At 37.0% G+C, this 13,414-nt stretch overlaps 2 pseudogenes; one reads left to right on the forward strand and one right to left on the reverse strand.

The window, feature by feature from the left end:
* Positions 1-2,763: 2,763 nt before the first annotated feature.
* Positions 2,764-3,696, reverse strand: LOC112829739 (olfactory receptor 4P4-like; annotated as a pseudogene).
* Positions 3,697-6,485: 2,789 nt separating this feature from the next.
* LOC112829740 (olfactory receptor 4C16-like) lies at positions 6,486-10,923 on the forward strand (annotated as a pseudogene).
* The last annotated feature ends 2,491 nt before the right edge of the window (positions 10,924-13,414 follow it).

Here is a 13,414-nt window from a genome sequence, read left to right on the forward strand (position 1 = left end):
CTCCTCCCTCATCCTTAATCCTGGCAACATGTCTTCTTTCCTTTCTCTTGGTTAGCTTGGACAGAGATTTACAAATTTTATTATTCTTTTTTTTACACAGCTTTTGATTTGATTGATTTTCTGTACTTCTTTTGTGTTTACAATGTAATTATTTTCTTGCTTAATATTTATTATTTTCTTCCTCCAGCTAGGTTTGGATTTTATTCTTCTAATTTTCTAGGATGGAAACTTAGGTTATTGATTTTAAATTTGTTTAAAATGCATACAGTCAGTATTTTAAATTTCCTCAAAACACTGCTTTAGGGGCACCTGGGTGGCTCAGTCGTTAAGCGTCTGCCTTCAGCTCAGGTCATGATCTCAGGGTCCTGGGATCAAGCCCTACATCGGGCTCCCTGCTCAGCGGAGAGTCTTCTTCTCCCTCTTCCCCTGCTCGTGCTCTCTCTCTCTCTGTCAAATAAATAGATAAAATCTTAAAAAAAAAAAAAAAGCTCTGCTTTAACTGCCTCCCTCATTTTAATATGATTTATTTTCATTTAGTTCTAAATACTTCTTAAAATTTTCCTAGGGAATTCCACTTTGATCCATGGATTATTTATAAAAGTATTGTTTAATTTTTAAATATAGACTTTTCCAGATTTCTTTTCTGTTCTTTATTTCTAGTTTAATCCTATGATGGACTAAGAAAGTGCATTGACTGATTCCTATTATTTTAAATTTGTTAAGTTTGCTTTACCACTCAAAATATAGAATACCCGGTGAATGTTCCATGAATATTTACATCTATCAGTTATCTATCTTTCTATTGTCTATCATCTATCTATCTATCTATCATCTATCATATATCTATCTATCTATCTATCTATCTATCTATCTATCTATCTATCTATCTATCATCTATCGGCATTAAAAAAGAGGGAATATTGCCATTTGTGACAACATGGATGGACCTTAAGGACATTATGCTAAGTGAAATAAGTCAGACAGAGAAAGACAAATATTGTATGATCACACTCATATGTAGAATCTAAAAAAGCTGAACTCACGGAAACAGAGAGGAGAACAGTGGGGGTAGGGAAATAGAGAGGGATATTGGCCAAGGGGTACAAACATTTAGGTAAAACCAACTGAGCCACTTAGGTCTTCCTTTTTTAATTTTTTTAAAGGTTTTGTTTATTTATTTGTCAGAGAGAACAAACATCTAGGTAAAAGATGAATAGATTCTGAGGATCCAATGTACAGCATGGTGACTATAGTTAACAATATGGTATTATATATTTAAAGTTGCTAAGGAAGTAGATCTTCGATGTTTCACTCTCCCCCACCCAAAAAATATAATCATGTGAAGTTGATGGATGGTTCACCTGACTTTATTATAGTAATAATTTCTTTTTTTTTTAAGATTTTATTTATTTATTTGAGAAAGAGAGAAAACAAGAGGCAGAGCACAAGCAGAGGCCGGAGGGCAGAGGGAGAGGGAAAAGCAGACTCCCTGCTGAGAGGGGACCCTGATGCAAGCAGCATCAGCTGAATGCAGATGATTAACTGACTGAGTTACCCAGATGCCCCTATGGTAATCATTTCACAATGTATACATGGATCAAGTAATTGCATTGTGTACTTTAAACTGACACAATGTTGTAGGTCAGTTCTATATCAGTAAAGTTAGAGGAAAAAAAAAACTGATGAAATCAAAATCAAGTCTAAGGTTTAGTTAATAGTAATGGATCAAAGTTGGTTTCTGGATATTGAAAAATGCATAATGGCAATGTAAGATATTAACAATGGGGGGAAACAGGAACTAGACTACCCTTACAGAAGTTCTGTATGATAAAATTATTCAAAATTTTCTTTTTTTTCGGAATGCGATCTTGCCATTTGCAACGACGTGGATGGAACTGGAGGGTGTTATGCTGAGTATAAGTCAGAGAAAGACATGTATCATATGACCTCACTGGTATGAGGAATTCTTAATCTCAGGAAACAAACTGAGGGTTGCTGGAGTGGTGGGGGGTGGGAGGGATGGGGTGGCTGGGTGATAGACATTGGGGAGGGTATGTGCTACGGTGAGCGCTGTGAATTGTGCAAGACTGTTGAATCACAGATCTGTACTTCTGAAACAAATAACGCAACATATTTTAAGAAAAAAGGAAAAGAAGAAGATAACAGGAGAGGAAGAAAAGGGGAGTATGTCAGAGGGGGAGACGAACCATGAGAGATGATGGACTCTGAAAAACAAACTGAGGCTTCTAGAGGGGAGGGGGCTGGGGGGATGGATGGGTTAGCCTGGTGATGGGTATTAAAGAGGGCACATTCTGCGTGGAGCACTGGGTGTTATGCACAAACAATGAATCAGGGAACACTACATCAAAAACAAATGATGTAATATATGGTGATTAACATAACAATAAAAATTTTTTAAAAATTTCTTTTTTTCATTTTTTTAATTTCAAGTTTTTATTTAAATTCTAGTTAGTCAGAATTTTCAATTTACATCAGATGGAAGTGCTTTAAATGCTATAGCCCAAATGCTTTTTATGCATATTAACTCTGCTGACACCATCTCAAAATCCCACAAAATTAACTACATTTCCAAATCCATTTTTGTATGGTAGAATTTGTCTTTGACCAGCAGGTACTTGTAATCCATAAATCCTATTTCTGTCATCCATAAATGATACCAATGGAACAATTACTCTGTGGGATACTTTCCTATCTCCCTCATCCACATCTAACTGTTCCTCCTTTTTAAGTAAAGATGTTTAGCTATGACGTTTGACACCAGTTTTTTCTCATAGCATTTTTCACCTCTGAATTTCTCAGAGGGTGGACTAAGGGATTGAACATAGGAGCAATGGTGGTGTAAAATAGAGTAAATACTTCGTACTCAGGGAAAGTGGTTGGAGGTGGAAGGTAGGCAAAGATTGAAGACCCAAATAATAAAACCATCACAGTGATATGAGACCCACAGGTAGAGAAGGTAACCACTCACTAAGGTAACCAGTCTTGAATTAACAACTACAAGGACACCAGCAAAGTGGGTATCATCCAGGCAACTTTCAGCAAAGGGAAGATACCATAAAAGTAGTGATCAATTTTGTTAGGACCACAAAAGGGCAACTGGATTGCCATAGGAAACTGAGTTAAGGAGTGGACAGCCCCACCAACCCACACAGCTAAGATGGGAGATTGCACTTTGTCCTATTTGTAATAAGTACGTGGTGAAGTTTGTAGATGGCAACGTGGGGATCAAAGGCCAAGATGGTAAGGTTAGAGACCTCCGTGCTTCTAGAGAAGTGTATGGTAAGGACCTGTCACATGCAATTACCATAGGAGATGGCTTTTCTTCCCACTAGCAGGTCCCTGATCAGTTTGGGTGTCATACAAGAGGTGTAGCATAGGTCCATAAAGGATAAGTGACTGAAGAAATAGTACATCAGTTGGTGAAAAAGAGGGCTGCATGAATTGCAATGAGCACTGGATGTTATATGCAAACAATGAATCATGGAACATTTCATCAAAAACTAGTGAAGTACTGTATGGTGACTAAGATAACATTAAAGAAAAAAAGGAGATAAGTTTTCCTACCAACAGGGCAACATAACAGAGTAAGAAGAGAACAGGACAAAGTATTTGTATATCATAATTGTAAAACAATCTTAAAAGGATGAATTCTGAGACATTCTTCTGTTTCTGCATATATTTTAGTTTGCAAATATCTGAAAAGAAAGAAAACATTAATTTGTGTAAAAAATTAGCAACACGATAATAAAATAAAGTTTGCCAAAAAAATGGTTCGGCATTATTGAAAATTAACATAAACTATTCCCATTATGTAGAATTAACTTTCCTTTTTATTATGTATTATATTTTACAAATCAGTTGTGAATTCTAATGTGAAATGGATATAATAATATACTTTTTCAACTTTACTATCAATAAGACAAATGATTATTTAAAAATGTTAGATTATCTTAAAGCAAAGAAATATAACTTCTAGTTATATTATTTAGGTAACACAAGTTAATTTACAAAAGTTTAAAAAAAAGCAAAATCTTTTGCACATTTTTAAATATGTGTTTAGGGTCAAAATATAGAATTGCCCAAGCGTCTTTGAGTTGATCATATTTTATGGCTTTTTTCTAGAAATTTCATGTTTTATATACAATCTAGACAATAAAAGTCAATAAAAGAAGATGATACAAGATTGTAGCTTTGAACATGGCAAGGATGTCCACTATCACCACTGCTATTCAACATAGTATTAGAAGTCCTAGCCACAGCAATCAGACAACAAAAAGAAATCAAAGGCATCCAAATCGGCAAAGAGAAAGTCAAACTCTCATTGTTGGCAGATGATATGATACTTTATGTGGAAAACCCAAAAGACTCCACCCAAAAACTGCTCGAACTCATACACGAATTCAGTAAAGTGGCAGGATATAAAATCAATGCACAGAAATCAGTGGTAATCCTATACACCAACAAGATAGAAGAGAGAGAAATTAAGGAGTCAATCCCATTAACAATTGCACCCAAAACCATAAGATACCTAGGAATAAATTTAACCAAAGAGGCAAAAGATTTGTACTCAGAAAACTATAAAATACTCATGAAAGAAACTGAGGAAGACACAAAGAAATGGAGAAAACTTCCATGCTCATGGATTGGAAGAACAAATATTGTGAAGATGTCAATGCTACCTAGACCAATCTACACATTCAATGCAATCCCCATCAAAATACCATCCACTTTTTTCAAAGAAATGGAACAAATAATCCTAAAATTTGTATGGAACCAGAAAAGACCCCGAATACCCAGAGGAATGTTGAAAAAGAAAAGCAAAGCTGGCGGCATCCCAATTCCGGACTTCAAGCTTTATTACAAAGCTGTCATCATCAGGACAGTATGGTACTGGCACTAAAACAGACACATTGATCAATGGAACAAAATAGAGAGCCCAGAAATGGACCCTCAACTCTATGGTCAACTCATCTTGGATAAAGCAGGAAAGAATGTCCAATGGCAAAAAGACAGTCTCTTCAACAAATGGTGTTCGGAAAACTGGACAGCCACATGCAGAAGAATGAAACTGGACCATTTCCTTACATCACACACAAAAATTGACTCAAAATGGTTGAAAGACCTCAATGTGAGAGAGGAGTCCATCAAAATCCTAAAGGAGAACCCAGGCAGCAACCTCTTCGATCTCAACCACAGCAACTTCTTCCTAGAAATATCACCAAAGGCACAGGAAGCCAGGGCAAAAATGAACTATTGGGATTTCATCAAGATAAAAAGCTTTTGCACAGCAAAAGAAACAGGCAACAAAACCAAAAGACAACTGACAGAATGGGAGAAGATATTTGCAAATGACATATCAGATAAAGGGCTAGTATCCAAAATCTATAAAGAATTTCACCAACTCAACACCCAAAGAACAGATAATCCAATCAAGGAATGGGCAGAAGACATGAACAGACATTTTTCCAAAGAAGACATCCCAATGGCCAACAGACACATGAAAAACTGTTCAACATCACTCGGCATCAGGGAAATCCAAATCAAAACCTCAATGAGATACCACCTCACACCAGTCAGAATGGCTAAAATTAACAAGTCAGGAAACGACAGATGTTGGCAGGGATGTGGAGAAAGGGGAACCCTCTTACCCTGTTGGTGGGAATGGAAGCTGGCGCAACCCCTCTGGAAAACAGTTGGAGGTTCCTCAAACAGTTGAAAATAAAGCTACCCTACAACCCAGCAATTGCACTACTGGGTATTTACCCCAAAGATACAAATGTAGGGATCTGAAGGGGTACGAGCATCCTGATGTTTCTAACAGCAATGTCCACAATAGCCAAACTGTGGAAAGAGTCAAGATGTCCATCGACAGATGAATGGATAAAGAAGAAGTGGTATATATATACAATGGAATATTATGCAGCCATCAAAAGGAATGAGATCTTGCCATTTGCAATGACGTGGATGGAACTGGCGGGTGTTATGCTGAGTGACATAAGTCAATCAGAGAAAGACATGTATCATATGACCTCACTGATATGAGGAATTCTTAATCTCAGGAAACAAACTAAAGGTGGCTGGAGTGGTGGGGGGTGGGAGGGATGGGTTGGCTGGGTGATAGACATTGGGGAGGGTATGTGCTATGGTAAGCGCTGTGAATTGTGCAAGACTGTTGAATCACAGATCTGTACCTCTGAAACAAATAATGCAATATATGTTAAGAGAAAAGAAAAAGAAGATAGCAGGAGGGGAAGAATGAAGGGGAATAAGTCGGAGGGGGAGACAAACCATGAGAAACAATGGACTCTGAAAAACAAACTGAGGGTTCTAGAGGGGAGAGGGGGTGGGCAGATGGGTTAGCCTGGTGATGGGTATTAAAGAGGACACGTTCTGCGTGGAGCACTGGGTGTTATGCACAAACAATGAATCATGGAACACTACATCACAAACTAATGATGTAATGCATGGTGATTAACATAACAATAAAAAAATTTTTAAAAAGATTGTAGCTTTAAGAGAGTTTTGTTGTCAGCACTCAGTGACTATTTGTTACATTAATGAATGGATGAAAAATTCACAAATTTGTATGTTTTGTACCATCTTGACACATTAGGAAATAGAGTATAGAATAGAGAGAATGCACTCTGGGAACAGTTTTATCCAGTGGACAAATTGATACCCAGTGTGAATGCAAACATTTTCAACCTTAGCTGAAATGTAGCTCCAGATGACTTTAAAAAAAAAGAGAGATTTTATTTATTTGACAGAGAGAGACACAGCAAGAGAGGGAACACAAGCAGGAAGAGTGGGAGAGGGAGAAGCAGGCTTCCCGCGGAACAGGGAGCACAATGCGGGGCTTGATCTCAGGACCTTGGGACTATGACCTGAGCCAAAGGCAGATGCTTAATGACTGGGCCACCCAGGCACCACTCCAGATGACTTTAAAAAGCAGATGGCTTTTAGAGCAAAGTTTATTAGAAGCCATCAGATCCCAGGATTCACAATTTCAAAACCAATGCCTTTAACATCATTTTAGCTGGTGAATAGGTCATTTGTATAGCATTTAAAAATGGCCCGTACTCCGAGAAACCAATTCTACTCTAAATTATTATAAAACTCTAATTTCATCAAGGAAAAAAGAAACTCAACTTGTTCAGACTATGACTTGAATTGCTCTAAGGCTTCCTACCCCTTACTGTTAACAAAGCAAAAATTATTATCAGGCTCCTAGTGTTCAACAGTGAACAGTACATAAATAGAGGTGAATAAATTTGGGGGTCATTGATCAGTCTTCTCCTCACCTTATTATACCCAATGCTGTTTCTTTGTTTACTTTATACATAGATTTATTTACCCAAAACCAATTAGTTTAAGGTAACTCTTAAATAAGTAGGTTGGTGAACAACTTAAATGCAATATCATGGGACATATCTAAACCCTTAATTTTCAATAAATGAGACACAGATTAAGGCAATCTAAATAATTCCTGGTCATAAAAAAGTAAGGCCCTGTGGTTATTGGAGGACAGATACACTGATTCCTACTCAGTCTAGGGCTGCATCCCATGTTTGAGAGAAGAGCAAAATGGAGTGTCCTGGAGACCAGCAGGGAGGGGAAACATTTTGAATCTTCATCCCAACAGAACAAGTATGCAAGGTGACTGACTACCAAACACCCAATCTGTCTTGAAGAATATTTGAGGAGATATACTTTGCAGTTAATATAGGTATATAGCCCAGCATTCTTGATTCCAAATCCTTTTGAAATAATTTTCCATTAGTTTTAGCAAAATGTGCATTCTTTTTTTATTTTTATTTTTATTTTTTTTTAATTTTTTTATTATTATGTTAATCACCATATATTACATCATTAGTTTTTGATGCAGTGTTCCATGATTCATTGTTTGTTCATAACACCCAGTGCTCCATGCAGAACGTGCCCTCCTCAATACCCATCACCAGGCTAACCCATCCCCCCACCCCCCTACCCTCTAGAACCCTCAGTTTTTCAGAGTCCATCATCTCTCATGGTTCGTCTCCCCCTCTGACATACTCCCCTTTTCTTCCTCTCCTGTTATCTTCTTCTTTTCCTTTTTTCTTAAAATATGTTGCGTTATTTGTTTCAGAAGTACAGATCTGTGATTCAACAGTCTTGCACAATTCACAGCACTCACCGTAGCACATACCCTCCCCAATGTCTATCACCCAGCCATCCCATCCTTCCCACCCCCAACCACTCCAGTAACACTCAGTTTGTTTCCTGAGATTAAGAATTCCATGTGGAGAAAGGGGAACCCTCCTACACTGTTGGTGGGAATGCAAGCTGGTGCAACCACTCTGGAAAACAGTATGGAGGTTCCTCAAACAGTTGAAATTAGAGCTACCGTTCGATCCAGCAATTGCACTACTGGGTATTTACCACAAAGATACAAATGTAGGGACCCGAAGGGGTACATGTACCCCAATGTTTATAGCAGCAATGTCCACAATAGCCAAACTGTGGAAAGAGCCAAGATGCCCATCGACAGATGAATGGATAAAGAAGATGTGGTATATATACACAATGGAATATTATGCAGCCATCAAAAGGAATGAGATCTTGCCATTTGCAAAATGTGCATTCTTTAAGGTAGGACAGAATAAGAATTTTTGTTTGTTTGTTTCAAGTCTTGATTTAAATTCTAGTTAGTTAACACATAGTATAACATTGCTTTCAGGGGTAGAATTTAGTGATTCATCACTTACATACAACACCCAGTGCTCATCACAAGCGCTCTCCCTGTACCCATTACCTATTTAGTCCACCCCCCGCCCACCTCCCCTCCAGCAACCCTCAGTTTATTCTCTGTAGTTAAGAGTCTCTTATGGTTTGCCTTCCTCTCTTTTAGAACTGAAAAAAATTGAAGGGAGAAGTCAGTTACTGACCATAAACTATGTTCTTTTTAAAAAGCAGATCTCCCTCCCATTTCTGCTTCTCTGTCTTGTTCCATTAATGTGGGGTTCAGGGGACTACAACCACGATCTTGTCCTACACCAACTGCCAGGTGACACCCATAGGCAGTGACCAAGATCTAAAATGCTTAAGCTAAAAAGTTGATTTGTGAAAATATGAACTATGAAGTTTATCTCTCCCTTTTTCACTTACAAATATATCTATAGAGGCTCTGCGTGCTCTAAGGATTGCTTTTCACAAATTAGAGAAAGAAAACTAGAAACAGGGATATGTGAGATATTATTAAACATGAAAGAACATTCATTTCTGTTCTTTCTTATCAAGTCTTAAATATCAGAAATGTGCCTGAAGGTTGAAGCATATTATTATTGAAAAGCTGTATTTCCTGTTCCTCTTTTAAAGCTGCTATATCTGAAAGAGTATGCAGAGAAACAGATTATATATTTACAAATAACATACATTTATAAAAATATGTGTGACAAATATGTGATATATATGAATATATATGTGTAAAAAAGACATTCTATATAGGGTTCAGAGCGGCATGTGAGGTTGCATTAATATTCCTGAACCTTCATGAGCAGTCAAATATATCATAAAGGCTGAGTGACATATGATACAAAACAGGACCCCAATATTTATTAAATATAAAAAGCTGAGGGAAATAATAGAATGGAGCCACATATCTTAATTTTATAATCATTGAATTGGCAATATTAATCAGAATCATGTCAAATCTAGAGAGAGGTATATTTGAAGAGTATTGAAGGAAACTATCATATTAATAACATACCTCAGGACTCATAGCATCAATGAAGTGGTCATTAAAAATTGAGAACAAAATATTCTGCAGTAACATGGAAAAAAACACAGAATGTATATGATGAGGAATATTTATTTTTGCCTAAAATATACCACAATATCACATAGTACCATGAGTTAATTTGCTTAAAATCTTCCATAACATCGCACAGCACCCTGTAAATTAATTCTTTTATTTTTTTGCAGATAAATCTTTTCACACTTTCCCTTATCCTCATTCATGATCATGAAGCTGAATAATATGAATACATTTTTCTGCTGGGGTTGATCCAGGATCCTGTTAGGAAGAAAACAGTGTTTGTCACTTTCTTGAGCTTCTATCTGAGGATGATGTTGAGTAACTTTTTAACGATTGCTACTATCAAGACCAGACGGGCACTCGGGGGTCCAATGTACTTCTTCCTTTTCCACCTATCCTAACCTGACACCTGTTTCTGTACTTCCATAGTCCCTAGAATGATTGTGGATGCACTTTTGAAGAAGACCACTATCTCTTTCAGTGAGTGCATGAGACAAGCAAGGCTTTTCATCCCATTTCTTTGGCTGCCTGGGGTTCTTCATCCTTAGCCTCATGGCCGCTGACCGCTACGTGGCCATCTGTCAGCCCCTGCGCTACACAACCATCATGAGTCGACAGGTCTGTGCGGAGCTGGTGGCTATGGTGTGGGTGAGGTCCTGTGTGCATTCTTTAGCTCACATGTTTCTGGCCTTGAGTATAGCTTTCTGCGGTCCCAATGTGATCGATGACTAGTTTTGTGACTTGCAGCCCCTGTTGAAACTTGCCTGAGCAGACACCCATGTGATCAACTTACTCCTGGTGTCCAAAAGTGGGGCCATTCGCCCACTGAGTTCTGTCCTGCTGATGTTACCATCTTGCATTCACTAAACACCACAGCGCTGAGGGGAGGAGAAAAGCCCTCTCCTACATCATTGTGATCTTCTTGTTCTTTGGGCCTTGAATACTCATATACACACATCCTTCAACCACCTGCCCCCTGGATAAGACGATAGCTGTGTTTTATACACTTGGAACACCTTTGTTCAACCCTCTGATTGACACTCCGAGGAATGCAGAACTGAAAGTACCATAGGAAATTATGGAGCAAGAGGTGGATTTCAAATGACTAAAGATGAAAGGAAGTTCCAAATCATTCTTCATAGTTTGGATTTACCTAGAAGTCCATAAAGGATATAATCTCTTTAATGTGGAGATAATAGAATCCTGTCTTTGGACATGAGCACTACTTCCTTCAGGAAAATGAGCAATATGAACACACACACTGGTTGGTGTGAAGTCACTTTTATGTAGAGGAATAGACAGCATAAGGTACAAACAGGTGCATGAGGTCTGTATCCTTAGATGTTCTTCACCATTCTGTCTCTGCCTGTCTTGTCTGCCCAGTCACTCGTGTTTTGATCTAGTGCTTGCCCTGTCCCTCTTCATGTGGACTCCTGGTGTTCTCTGCTGCTCAGTACCACCCTGAATGTTTGCATCTACAGACTGCAGGCTTTTCCTCTTCCAGTTTCCCTTATGAGGCACTTCCATGTCATCATAACTGACCATGAACCTTCAGCTTAGTTGTTCTTCCTGACTTGATAGGAAGTATCAGATTCGAATAATTATAGGAGCTTCATGTTGTAAAGAACAATATGTAATCTGACAATCACCCCTACAATTCTTGGGGTTATATTCTGAAATCCCCTTTTTTAAAGCTGTATTTATTTATTTCATAGAGACAGAGAGAGAAAGACGGAGATCACATGAGTGGGGGAAGGGGCAGAGGGAGAATCTCAAGCAGACTCCCACTGATCATGGAGCCCGAGATGAGGATCCCATAACCCTGAGATCATGACTTTACCTGAAATCAAGAGTCAGACACTCAACTGACTGAGACACCCAGGCGTCCCTATATTCTGAAATCTTATATGTTTACCTACATTCTTCTAGAACAGTAACAGAACTTGGTGAGAAAATTCATGTTTCTGAGGTTGTTCTTTGATATTAAGAAGGCTTTAGTGGTTGGGTTTATATGCCTATTAGCATTCTTTTAGTAAAATCTACTTTATGCTCCTATCTTAATCCCTTCTAATTTCGGGGGTGTTAGGTTTCTTTTGAATCATACCAATTATAGTGATTTGTCTATAACATTATTATAATTATAACATAGATGACCCAAATTAAAGATGATATATTTATGTGGCAGAAGTAGAGAGTGTAAGCAGTAGATAATAGTGAATTTTAAAATATTAAATACTAAAACAATAAATGAGATACCCCAAAAGCTGATATTTAGGCTTTGAAACAGTAATATTTACATCAGAGACATGGATTATGAATTCCTTTTCTTGATAAGGAAAAACTGGTCATAGTAAAAAAAAAAATCACTGGTTGGCAGAGACTCAGGGATAAAGGAGAAGGGGTGAATAGGTGGAGCATGGGACATTTTTGGGAAGGGAAACTATTCTGTATGATACTGTAATGGTGGATACATGACATAATGTATATATCAAAATCCATAAAACTCGACAACACCAAGAGTAAATACTAATGTAAGCTACAGACTTCAGGAATACTGTACCAATATTAGTTCAGCAGTGGTAACAAATGTACCACCCACTACAAGATGTCAGAAAACAGAAATTGTGAGGGGCAGAGTGTATATTTGGGAAATCACTGTACTTTTTGTGTAATGTTTCTGCAAACCAAATCTGTTTTAAAAAATAAAATCTATTTAAAAAACATACTCATGAGAATGTGCCATTCTGCTATTACACTTCTTTAAAATATTTTATTTGAATTTTTATACAAATTTATTATATAAGCCACATATTGATGCCCCGAAATCCTTTACGGTTTATGCTGGTATGCTATTTTAATCTCATTAGTGAATATAAAATATTATATTATCTGTGTGTAACTTCTTAAAAATTAAGATATTCTAACATTGCAAGCATGAATTTTAATTCTGTTACACCTCATGAAGAATTTGCAACAGAGGGAATTTGCTACATTTAATACTTTTAAGTTTATATGCTTTTTTCTTTTCTGTTTATGTTTTCTTTCTTATAACATGCAAACTGTGTTAACATTTTCACATCAATAAACACATATGTGGATATAATTTTTGCAAATAGTTGTGTAATAAAAATGACTGGCATCTAAAATGTTCTTGTCACAGGAAAATAATTTACAAGTATGTGTGGTGATGGATGTTAGCTAGACTTACTGCAGTGACTATTTTGCAATACATTATGTTGTATACAAGAAGCTAATATACTGTTATACATCATTTATATCAATTAAAAAAAAGACAATGCTCTCAACTTCTTAAACATGAAAGCCACAGTAATAAGCCCAAAGTGATTTCTATGAAAATTGTTGGTTTGATAGAATTCTAAAGTCTCCTTAACTTGGAATGTGTGTCTAGATTTGCAGCAGAAAACATCATTAGCCCTAGGTCAATATTGTTTGCAAATAATAATTTTGATCACTAATGTTCTAAAGGAGAAATTCATATTATTAAGAAAGCATGATAATGAAAAAAATTAATAACCCTTATATAGAAGAGGCCTTTAAAATGAATCTGCTGTTTAATTATCTGAAATTCTATTTCATTTT

The sequence above is a fragment of the Callorhinus ursinus genome, unplaced genomic scaffold (assembly GCF_003265705.2).
Source record: "Callorhinus ursinus isolate GAN/ISIS: 27379988/994484 unplaced genomic scaffold, GSC_fseal_2.0 scaffold21, whole genome shotgun sequence".
NCBI classification, from domain to species: domain Eukaryota; kingdom Metazoa; phylum Chordata; class Mammalia; order Carnivora; family Otariidae; genus Callorhinus; species Callorhinus ursinus.